Genomic DNA, 12,233 nt, shown 5'->3' on the forward strand with positions numbered 1-12,233 from the left:
TGTGTGTGTGTGTGTGTGTGTGTGTTGTGCATATGGGCTTGTGTATGCAACTCCTACTTGATCCTCAGGATTAGCTACTGAGGGCTGCTATTATAAAGACCACAAATGAGCTGGATTAAATGATGGGACATTTATTTCTCCTGCCCTGGAAGTAGTACTGTTGGATTCTAGTGAGGACCTTCTTCTCAGCTTGCAGATGGTGACCTCACTTCTCACTATGTGCTCATGTGGTTGAGTAGGATCTCTGGTGTCTCTTCCTCTTCTTGTTTTTATAAGGGTATCAGTATACTGAATTAGGGCTCTACTTTATGACGTTAGTTCACCTTAATCACCTTCTTCAGGGCACTGTCTTCAATGTAGTCACATGGAGGTGTAAAGCTTCCATATATGAAATTTAGAGAAACAGAACTTAGTTCACAGCAACCAGGGTTTCTTCTCTACCTAAGTTGAAACTAGTGCTATTTTCATTGCTGTAGCAAGTGTACCATGTCAAGAACTGAAGTCAATTATGGGGAAAGAAAACTCCCGATATTTATTTTAAACAATGTTGTGGATGAATCCGTACGTTTGTGAAGTATTTTAAGAAACTGGGAGCTGAAGTTTTATTTACCTCTAAATGTACTTTTTTGTATCAGGCTCATTCCCTGAGGAAACTCCTAAAGCTGGTTGTCCAAATCACTAGCCTGTGAAGGAAACTAAGTAAAAGGCAAGGGAGCATGGAGCTGGAGATCAAATAACCTTCCAATTATCAGCTTCCCCAGGCACTCTGTCCTTGAAGCTTCTCTGTGCTCATGTTCACAAGTTTCAGGTTTACATTCACTTTTTCTAGCAGAAGACAGCTCATGTTTCCTTAAATAACAAGTTGAATCATTTAATGTGAAAGTGAACTGAACATATACTACCTTATGCGAATGGCTGCTGTTATTTACTCTGTAAGTTTATGAGCAATCTACTCTTCTACATATGTATTATTGTTTCTAAGGATCTCACTCATTCAACACATTTATTATATAGCCATTGTGACACCAAAGTGAAAATATAATGAGATCAAACACATAACACGATGATGCCATGCACAAGATGTGGTATTTGTGTTATGGCCCCAGAGTTTGCTACTCTAATTTTTTGGTGATAAACTGATTATAATAATAGTAATGATAAAGTGGGAACCTGCTCTGTGCTGAATTCTATTCTGTGTTTTTTAAAAAATGTGAAATAGGAAGAAAAGGTCCAAAGGGGAAGGGGAAGTGTTGGGGGGGTGGGAAAGAAGGGATAGAAAAAATATGCTAAGTGTTTTAATAGACAACCTCAATTCATTCTGACAAAAATCTTATGGTGGTTGTAATGCAACCCCTATTAAATGAGAAAGTAGATGTAACAATTGATATAAATAATAATAAAATAATAATGAATTTATTTTTATGTCTTCATTTCTAAGCAAAAAATTATTAAATGGAATAGTACAGGGTAAAGGATTTTCTCTATAAATGAAGGTGCTGCAACAATTAGAGTGAACCAGAGAATCACACAACCTACAGGCATTACCTAAGATTATCCTGATTCAGCCTCAGAGGTTGCCTAGTGTTCAACATCGTTGTTTCAGTTTTTAATAAACAGGGTTATACATATGTCCTCACTTGCTTTTTCTAACTTTCTCAGAGACTAGCTCCTTTTGGGTATAATCATAATGCCTGATTCATTGGTTTCCACATCTGTGTAACCCCTTAAAAAAAGCTAGAAATCTTTAAATAGGTTATGTACCAAAGATGTGCTTAATTTAGTTTATTGTTTTTTTCTGGTACTGAGGATTGAACCCAGTGCCTCTGCACAGGGATATATCCTTGGGCCTTTTTTTTTTTCTTTTCGAGACAGAGTCTTGCTAAATTGTCCAGGCTAGGCTCAAATTCTCCTGCCTTAGCTTCCCACAATGCTGGGATTATAGGCATATGCACCATGCTTGGTGCAAAGATGCATTTTCAACACAATATACAATATTTGGAAGCATGTATATTGCCTATAATATTAGGTCAGAGGGTACAAATAAGAATTCCTAATGTTTACCCTCTAGTAATGCCTATTTGTTAAATAAAAATTAAATTAATCATACTCCTGTTTTGTTATTTTACAAATGGAAGAGCTACAGAATAGAAAGGTTAAGTGCTGTGTCTAAGGTCATACAGCTCACTAATAGTAAAACAAGAGCAAAATCCCAGGTGTATCTATTCCAAATCCATTGCCCTTATGTGAATGGTAATGCCTTGCTATTAGAGATTAGTTTGCAAATCATGTAGTTTTCTTTTGCATCATACAATATACCAATCCAGATGTTAGGTATTGGGGACTCTCTTTGATACAGAGTTACTATAAAAGGACACAAATACTTGAGTTCTATTTTACACATCTGTGAAACTTGAGCATAAGTAATCCTTCTGTTGTGCCAGCAGTTGGTAAAATGTTCTACAGATTAGGCTAATGCACTTTGCCTCCTTTTGGTGGGATGGCAGTGATGAGAAGAGAGTGGCTGTGTTTCCCAGAAGAATAATCACACTGTGGAATGTTATTATGATTTGGTGACTCTGAATATATTATTTTTATTAGCATAAATTCTTAGTTTGCCAACACATGTGCCAATCAGCTTTTCATTACTATAACAAATGCCTGAAATAGTAATAGTTTTAGTCCACAACTCCTTTACCGTGAGGCAGAATGTCATGCTGGACACATGTGGTAGAGCAAGCCATTCACCTTGTGGTGGGAAAGCAAAAGAGAGGAAAAGGAAGGGTCTGGGGTCCCACTGTCCTGTTCAGGTGCATACTCACCATGATCTAACTTCCTCCCATTAGGCCCAAATCCTAATGCCTCTACCATCTCCCAGTAGTGCCAAGATGGGGACCAAGGCTCTAATATATGGGCCTGGGGTAAAGGCCCAAACTATAGCAGGACATTAACCATATACTTTGGTAAGATATTGGTTGACTACAAATATTAAATCTGTGTCATTTATAGATTATTTATTGAGAAACTGAACCAAGGAGATAGTATCCCTGGTTTAAATTCTTTTATGAGTTTTAAAGATTAATCAGGTGAGGTCAAGCAGGAGAACAAAATGTAACATTTGTTTATTTTGTGTGAAATGAAGATATTAATGTCGAGTACAACCCCAATGAATGGCATGAAATAAATACTTCCTATTTTTATTAATCCCAATGCAATGACTGTATAGATTAGGAGCCTTAAACTAGAACACACAAATCTTTGGCATTTCTTTTTGTCACATTGAGCTTGACTAGTGTATTGAACAAATTTAGTGGCTTCTTCTTAGGGGGTGCCTTCTGTAGTACATGAAAAGGATTTTCTTATTGTCTGCAACTTTTGTTGCATTTATTTTTATGTTAATATTTAACATAAACAGTTCTACTTATTTTTAGCATACTGAAATTATGGTTAATATTGTTTAAATGAATAAAGGCTCTTCATTTTAGAATACAGATATAGATTACATATAAGCTTGGACAATGGGCCAGAAAATAAATTTGGAATCTTCTACCAGAATAATGAGTAAAGCCATAGAATTGTGACCTTTGTATGAATCTAAACATAGACATAATTAGTAAAATTTATTTAATGCTTGTATTTTTGTGTGTTTCAGTTTGGATGAATTAAGACAGAAACTTATGCAAATTCTACCAGAGCCTGTTTGCTATGGGGAAGATGAGACCTTTTGCTTCTTTGTTAAGGTCAAGAGCATTTTCAGTGGGAGAAGGCTGACCATTGTAGACCGTAATGTACCACGCTCATGAACTGTGGTTTAATGAGAGTTAAGAAATTAGTTCACTTCCATTTGGAGCCTTGGAATCATGATGTTCTGTGATATTCTGTGAGGTTCTGGAGAGACCCTCCCATTCCTCCATGACTTTCCCTGGGTTTCCTCTTCAGCTCTGTTTCAATAAAATTGCCCTTTCTGTATTCTTCTAGCTATCATTTCTTTAACTTTTTGGTTTATTACTGAATTTTCAAACATAACCATGTGCCCCTTACTGATGAAGGAACATTTGGGGGAATGTGGTGTTAGGTGGATTTCATCCTTGTGTAAACATTCTAGAGTGGACTTACACAGACCTAGGTGGCATGAGGCATACCGCACACCTAGGACACATGGCACATCTTCAGGCCACACACCTGCACCTACTGTTCTGAGTACTCCTGGTAGGTGTAATAGTCTGGTGAGTATTTGTGTATCTAAATTTAGAAAAGGTGCAGTGAATATGCTAGGTGGTAGAAAATGTTTACCTTCACTATAATTTTATGAGATTACTGCTGTATATGTGATTTGCTGTTGATCAAAGAATCCTAATGCAGGAAATGACTATACTTGTTTGAACTTCTGTAGCTTTATACTCTAGTTGACTTCCCTTATGTAAATCTCATTTCTTCTATTTTCTTTTTTTAAAATTCTTCTGTTTTCTTTGAACCTTTATAAACTATTTCGTTCACTATCCAAATTCCCACATGAAATCTGATTAGAAGATATTGAAGTGATTCCTATGTTCAAATAGTTTAATATTTTTCTTGCTCTGACTTTTTTGTGTGGTTTTTGGAGGAATCTGAAAACAAGCAATGCTTTGCAAAATTAACTGGCACTGAGAATGTATCTCTATAGTTTTGTAACATTATCACAAATGTTGACAGAAATAATTGAATCATAAAAATTCTTCAGATGCTCTAAAGGACTGCATTTTTTGCAAAATTATAAGGGCTGGCCTTAGTCAAGGGGAGGTATAGACAGGGACAACGCTGGTGCTATTGTTTGTAACTGGATTGTTTCCCAAAGGCACATGAGTTAAAGGCATGGTCCCCATCCTGTGGTGTTACTGGGAGGTGGACAAAACTTCAAGAGGTTGGGTCCAGTGGGAAGTTTTAGGTCATTGGAAGCATGCCTTGAAAGAGGTAGAGGCACCCTGGTCTCTTCCTCTTTTTTTCTGGTCAAGAAGTGAAAGTTTTATTCAACCACACACTCCTTACCACGATATGCTGCCTCACCACTGAATCAAGAGGAACATGACCAACCGACCATGACATGAAACATTAAAAATTCTATGCCCAAAATAGCCATTATTCTTCATAAGTTGATTATCTCTATTTGTTATATAATAGAAAGATGGTATTATACTGATGAGTTTGGCTTTTACTTCTACTTGAAATAGGCAGAGTTTGCTTCGGTCTTTGCAGTTTGTGGCTGTTTTGATTCTGTGAATAAGTTCAAATTTAGATTATAAATACAATGGATACATGAGATAAGGGAGTGGTTTGGATCATGTTGTGGTACAGAATTCAAATATATCCTTCTAAACTTCACCTATAGATGTAAGAAGTTGTGCACATGTCTTTTTCTCTCTGCTGGGAAAGAAAGTACACACAAGGAGAAAGAGAGATTGTCTTGGCATTGTTCAGTGGTACTATTAATTACTTGTGCATTTGTCTTTATTATTATTATTTTTTGTACTGGGGATCAAACTCAGGTCCTTGTTCTTTCAAGGCAGGTGGTGGCACCACTGAGCTAAATCTCTTGCCCCAAGTCTTGATGATTTTTGATGACCTTGCTTAAATGGTTTTGCTCAAATTTATACTTTATATTTAGGATTTGTCTATTTAAATGAACTACTTTGAGTCAAGATAATTTGTAAATACTTTTAACTAATTGAACACCATTTTATTCAAAAAGAGCAATACTTTTTCCCATATCCTATCAAGGTGTTAACCCAAAGTACAGTTATGCTACTTTGGTCTCTGCTGAGGGGAAAAATAAATAGGTTAGAAGGTTGTGGCTTTCTCTGTTATTTCTCTATTACTTCACAGGATCTGGTGTAATCTTTCCTAAGACTTTTCTTCCACCAGCTGTTTGGAAGGAAATTATGTGTACAGCCTATGATCCCCAAGGAGGCACCTTTATGGCAGTGGCTCTTGGTGGGTGCTTGTGTTTATTGGATGTTTAAAAATCTAAATCTTTGCTAGGTTAGTATGGTTCACATCAGATCATAAATATAGAAAAATTCTTCAGAGCATGCACATAGTAATTCCTTCCTAAAATGAAGCATAAAATCTGGATATCTGAAATGGTTCATATGTTGGAACTGAGTGCAAGATTGAAGGAAGTCAGGCAGAATACAATGGCCAAGTTGCTCTGGTGTTGTCTGTGGTGGCCAAACCTTCTCTGGCTCTTGTGTTTCACTAAGGTTGGTTTCTATTCTTGATTTGTGGCTGCATCCCAAGCAGTCTGTGGGCCAGCTACCTTCTGATTGAATAGATGAGTCAAATATCACATGGGCAACATAACTGACTTGCTACTGGGATATGGGGTCTGGTTGGAAGAAGTGGGTCACTGGGGTTATGACCTAGGAGGGTCCAATGTCTCTTACCAGCTCCTCACTTCATTCTCTACTTCTTGGCCGCCATAATGTGAGCAGCTTCCCTCTGCCCAGTCTTTCCATTGTACTACTTCTGCATGGAGCCAGCTGACTATGGAGTGAAACTGTTAAAAACTGTCAGCTAAAATAAACTTCTCTTTGAAAGTGTTGGGTATTTTGTCCCAGTGAGGAAGAAAGTGACTAAGACAAGATGGGCAAACAGCGTGGATATTGTAGTGATTATGAGCTTCTATTTAAATTGGCTCATTTGTCAAGTATAATTTTATTTCACATATACACTTATTTCATTCAGTGTGAAGGCATTTGACATGTAAATGGATGAGAGGTAGGGAAGCAGAAAAGGAGTCGGGGAACAATTAAGTTCAAGATAACAGACTAGGGGGAGATAAAGGTGAGCAAGCCTTGAAAATCATGCTGTGTTCTCTGTTTTTCCCTTTTGTATGCTGTTGCTTTTTGCCTACACATCACTGCCACGGGACTTGGAATTTCCAGCTCTTTTTTATGATTTTCCTAAAACTCTCCAGCTTGAAAACATGCTCTACGGTGAAGCTTTTTGTTCATGGTATGTAAAGGAACCTGAAAGAGAGAGATAAAAAATACCTTTTAGTGAGTCTGTGTTTCTTGCCTTTCTGCTCCTTACTTCCTGGCTGCCTTTGCTATATTTATAGAGTACAGTGTGATAATTTGATATATGTTTACAGTGCACATTGATCAGATCAGAGCAATTCAGTTTTTTCCATCTGCTTAAACATTGGGCATTTCTTTATGTAGGAACTTTCAAACTCCTTTCTTCCTATTCTTTATGAAATATACAAAACATGTAGTTTTGTATATTTATAAGCTACTGTCACCCACCACGTTATAGAATGCTAAAATGTTTTCCTTTTCAATGGTGTTTTAGTACTCAATTTAATAAGTGTTTTTATTTTGTTCCTGTGTCTTTATTTCATCTTGCTGATTTGGCTATGCATAGTGTACTTATTAGTGTTTCTGGTCTTTTTGATTGATCTTATACATTTTTCATTGGTTATGACCTTGCTTTACACGTTGCCCTAGGTCATTTTTCATTCGTAATTCATGGCCATTGTTGTCTGGAGGAAAGGTATTGAGTCTGTGTGATTCTTTTATTATCAGGGCTTAAATGTACCTTAGTTTTTGATATTTTATTTTGCCACAGTAAAAAAGCAACATGGAATAATACTCAGCCATAAAGAATGAGAAATTAGAGTCATTCATAAGAAAATGGATGCATGTTAAGGTCATACTCTTAAGTGAAATAAATAAGTCACACATGTGTAAATACCAAATAGATTCTCTGGTGTGAAATACTAAAAATGTAAATAAGTTCCAAATGGTATAATTGACAATGTGAAATAGGAAGAAAAGGGCTAAAGGTGTAGGGAAAGTGAGAAGGGTAGGGGAAAGGAAATAAGGGAAAAGAAAAAAATAGGAGAAAATGGAAACAAAGCTTTTGTAAATAGGGGAGGGAGGAGGGGGTGAAGGGAGGGAAGGAGTATGGGGAAAAATGAGAAGCAAGTCCTGTCACATAAAGGTAAAAGATCCCAATGATGAATGTAACTGTACTGTGCACCTAACAAGTACCAATAAACTCAATGAGAAAAAAAAAGCAACATGAAATCTACCCTCAATATTTTCTAAGTGTCTAATATAGTATTATTTGTCATAGGGACAATATTGCACAGCAGATCATGAAACTTTTTTTTTTTTTTGGTAAGGGGGATCAAACTTAGGACCGTGCACTCATGAGGTAGGTGTTGAAATCCCTGGCCTGATTGTGGAACTTTTTAATCTTGCAAAATTAAAATTTTATGCCTGTTAATTAGTCATTTTCCACTTTCTGCTTTCCCCAGATCTTGGAAATATCATATAAAGAGTTAATTTCTAAAATACAGAAAACTCCTGCAACTCAGTAGCAAAATCAATTGGCCCAATAAAAAACAGACTACATGCTAGAATAGAAATCCCTCCGAAGAAGAAATACAAATGACCAACAAGTAAATGAAGATACCCAATATCACTACTCATCAGAGAAATGAAAACCACAATGAGTTATCATTTCACATCTGATAGGATGGCTGTTACTAAAAAGAAAAGAGCCAACAAGGATGTAGAGAAATTGAACACTTGCTCACTGTTGTTGGGTATGCAAATGGTGCAGCTGCAATGGAAAATGGTACAGATCTAGCATGCAATCCAGAAATCCTACTGCTCAGAATTTTGCCAAAAGAATTGAAATCAGAATCTTTTTGCCAACTTACCTACCTTTATTTTAGCCTTGGGATACAACAATCACCCTTCTTTTACATTTATCGCTGAATGGTATGAGTTTATATGTTTTTGTCCTCCCTCATGAATTTTCTTATCTTAAAATATGTTTTACAATGAGTATATGTTGTTGTCATATAAAAGCTGTCTTCTTCCTTTTTTATTAGTGCATATTTATTGCACATAATAATGGGTTTCATTGTGGCATTTCCATGCATACCTATAACGTTCTTTGATCATATTCATCCCTCCATAGCTCTCTGTTCCCCTTCCCTCCTTTCTCCCCGATTCCCTTCCTTCTGTCTCATTGTTCTCTTTCTACTTTTGCATCACCATTTTTAGATGCCACATATGAAAGAAAACTGTAACACTTGTCTTTCTGAGACTGGGTTATTTTGCTTAACATGATGATCTCCAATTCCACCCATTTTCCTGCACGTCACATTATTTTATTCTTCTTTTTGGGTCACACTCCATTGTGTGTATATGTCATATTCTCTTTACTCATTCATCCACTGACAGGCTCTTAGGCTGATTGAATAACTTGGCTGTTGTGAATTGCCCTTTCCTCTAATGTGGGTATGAAAGTATTCCTATTGTGCATTGACTTAAATTTCTTCAGCTATTTACTGAGGAGTGTTATAGCTGGATCATATTGTCATTTTATGTTTAGTTTTTTGAAAAACCTCCATACTGATTTTCTCAGTTACTTTTTTCATTGCTGAGACACAATTCCCAATACCCACAATTTAAGGAGGAAAGGTTTTTGGTTGAAAGTTTGTAGTGGTTTCAGTTCATAGTTGGCTGGCTCCAAGAAGGAATAGCATGGCAGAGGGGCATGGCAGAAGCTGCTAATGGCATGGCCACAGGAAGAAGAGAGTGATCAAAGGGGAAGGGAGAGAGATGTAGCCTTCAAAGCCATGCTACCAGAGATCCACCTCCTCTGACCGGGTTTCACTATAAGCTCACCAGTGGACTGATGAGTATCACACCCCCATAATTCAATCACCTCCCAAAAGCTCCACCTACGAGCATATGATATTTTGGAGAGATGTCTGGATATAAACCATAACACTAATTTTCATACAGGTTACATTAGTTTACATTCTTACCAACACTGAAGAATGGTTCCTTTATTCCCGGACCCTAGCCAGCATTTACTGTTTTTGTATGATGATAGCTATTCTAGCTGGGGTGATATGGAGTTTCAGTGACATTTCTCTGACTCTATGGAAGTTGAGCAGCTTCACATGTACTTATTGGCCATTTTTTACTTTTTCTAAAATGCACCTTAAATACAGTATCATATCTTTAACATAGCCATAGTTTGCACAGATTTCACAGTGAAAGTGTTGGCTTTAGATGGTGCATCAATGCACAGTAGAAACAAAGCACCCTATGAAATATGAAGCCCACAGACCATGCTGGAAATATGTGGAAAAAGATGCTTGAAGACTACATTACAATTCTGATTTCTCTTATCAACTGGGTTATTGTAAAGTACTGCAGCAAAATTTTCTTCTTAGTGGTAGAACTTTGTAGGAAGGGTGGGTCCCTAGCCATGAGTGAGTTGTTCCTGAGATAGACTGGACAGGGAGAGGGCAGCAAGAGCCAGTGGGAGCTGCCTACAGAATAGTCTACAGCAGAGTTTCAGTGGAGCAGTGTGCTGAGGGCAGCAAAAATAGCTACAGGCTATGTATAGACTGAACTCCAAAGAACTCCAAGAACGAAGGGCAGGAAGTACAGATAACCATTTTTAATTTTTTCCTTTGATTTAAAATTTATTAGTGTATGTGTTAGTTACTTTTCTCATTGCTGAGACAAAATACCCACCACCCAAAGCTAAAGGAGGAAAGGTTTATTTAGCCCATAGTTTGTAGAGGTTTCGGACCATAGTCGGCTGGCTTCAAGGCACAGTGACACGTGGCAGAAGGGCAACAGTTCCATGGTGGTGGAGGATAGCAAAGGCAACAAGAGACTTTAACAACATTTTTCTGTCCCCCTTGTCTTATACAGACTACTGAAATTAGGGTGATAAAATAAATATTACTGTTTCAAAAGGCACAAATAGGGAATGCAAAGGAATGGGACCAAAGCAAGTCCAAAAATTGAGCAGGGCAAACATTAAGTCCTATAATTCCATGTCCAGCATCTAAAGCAATCTGTGGCAAATTCTGAAATCCAAAGGGCTTTGGTGGTTCCTCCCCTGTGGCACTTCCAGTGGTGGTAGCTCCTATTACTTCTCTCTTCTGCTCTTTCTGTGCAGTTTTTTTCAGATGATTTTTACTCATGATTCTCAACATAGATATGGTTTAAAGGGCCCAACAGTAGCCATGCCACTGCCTCAATATTTGACTGCCTTCAGATTTCTTCTACAAGGGCCAGGGATTTAGCTTAGTGGTGCCACTGTCTGCCTCACAAGCCCAAGGACCAAAGTTCAATCTCTGGTACCAAAAAAAAAAAAAAAATTCCTCTACAAGATTAGTCTTCCCCCTTAATCTTAATCTCTGGCAGTCTCTTGATGTGAGCAAAATGAGACAAATTTTCTGCCATAGCATAACACATATCACCTGGAGTCCAGCAGCCAATGACACAGAAACCTCCTGAGCCTGGTCTTTACCAGCTTTCTGGTCTTCTGAGCTCTGACCAGAATCTCCCATACAGGACAGCCTAAGGCATTCCGGCTCTACCTTTTCAGCTGGCATCTCTGAACCTTTCCTAACTCTTTCTCTTCCCACAAGCCAGCTCCAAAGGCCCTTGAGCCACATGGCCAGGTAATGTCACAGCAACAATCCCTCTTCTGGTACAAAATTCTGTGTTAGTTACTTTTCTCATTGCTGAGACAAAATATCCTGCATCCAGAATTAAAGGATTAAAGGTTTATTTAGCTCAAAATCTGTGGAAGTTTCAGTCATAATTGGATGGCTCCAAGGCAGGGTGGCCCATGGAGGATGGGCAACAGTTCATGGTGGCAGAAGACAACAAAAGCTAATTGCATCCTGCTCATTTTAATTCCTTCCCTTTTCCCAGATGTCATTCATAACTCTGTAAAAATCTATCTCCCTGTTTACTCTTTTATTTTATGCTGTAAATTATTTATATTTTGGCTTTTTTATATCAGGTTACAGCATTCCATACACAGCTCTTAGATCTGGATGGAGAACCTCCAGGTCATGGCCCCCCAAGTGTCCCACTGATGTTTTCAGGGAAAACAAGAAACACTGATCTTCAAGGGGTCAGTTAGATCTGGGGACAGGATATGAGAGGAAATTCCATACAAAAATAGTATCATCTCCCACTGATTAAAATGTATTAGTTCTCATAATCACTAACTTTCAGGACAGTCCTCTGAGCCTGACACAATTTAACAGTGAGAAAATTGCAGCCTAGGTTGGTTAATACCCTCCCCAGACCACACAGCTATAAAGAACAATCCTGAGCAGGCCAAGGATAAAGGATACAGGGCATGTGCACTCTCTACCATCTCACTGTACCTCCATATGCCATGGCCAAAAGCTAGGA

The 12,233-nt window shown here is 37.8% G+C and overlaps 1 protein-coding gene and 1 long non-coding RNA gene across 2 annotated transcripts in view; both read left to right on the plus strand.

Moving 5' to 3' along the window:
* The window catches only part of LOC104849217, a 25,945-nt gene extending 22,157 nt beyond the window's left edge, over positions 1 to 3,788 (plus strand). Inside the window, exon 4 of the long non-coding RNA XR_776679.2 lies at positions 3,650 to 3,788. This is a non-coding gene — a long non-coding RNA (uncharacterized LOC104849217). The remainder of the gene's footprint in view (positions 1 to 3,649) is intronic.
* Positions 1 to 12,233, plus strand: part of Pxdnl (peroxidasin like) — a 442,040-nt gene that overhangs the window by 111,838 nt on the left and 317,969 nt on the right.

The sequence above is a fragment of the Fukomys damarensis genome, unplaced genomic scaffold (assembly GCF_012274545.1).
Source record: "Fukomys damarensis isolate Sample0158 unplaced genomic scaffold, DMR_v1.0_HiC HiC_scaffold_5, whole genome shotgun sequence".
Lineage (NCBI taxonomy): Eukaryota > Metazoa > Chordata > Mammalia > Rodentia > Bathyergidae > Fukomys > Fukomys damarensis.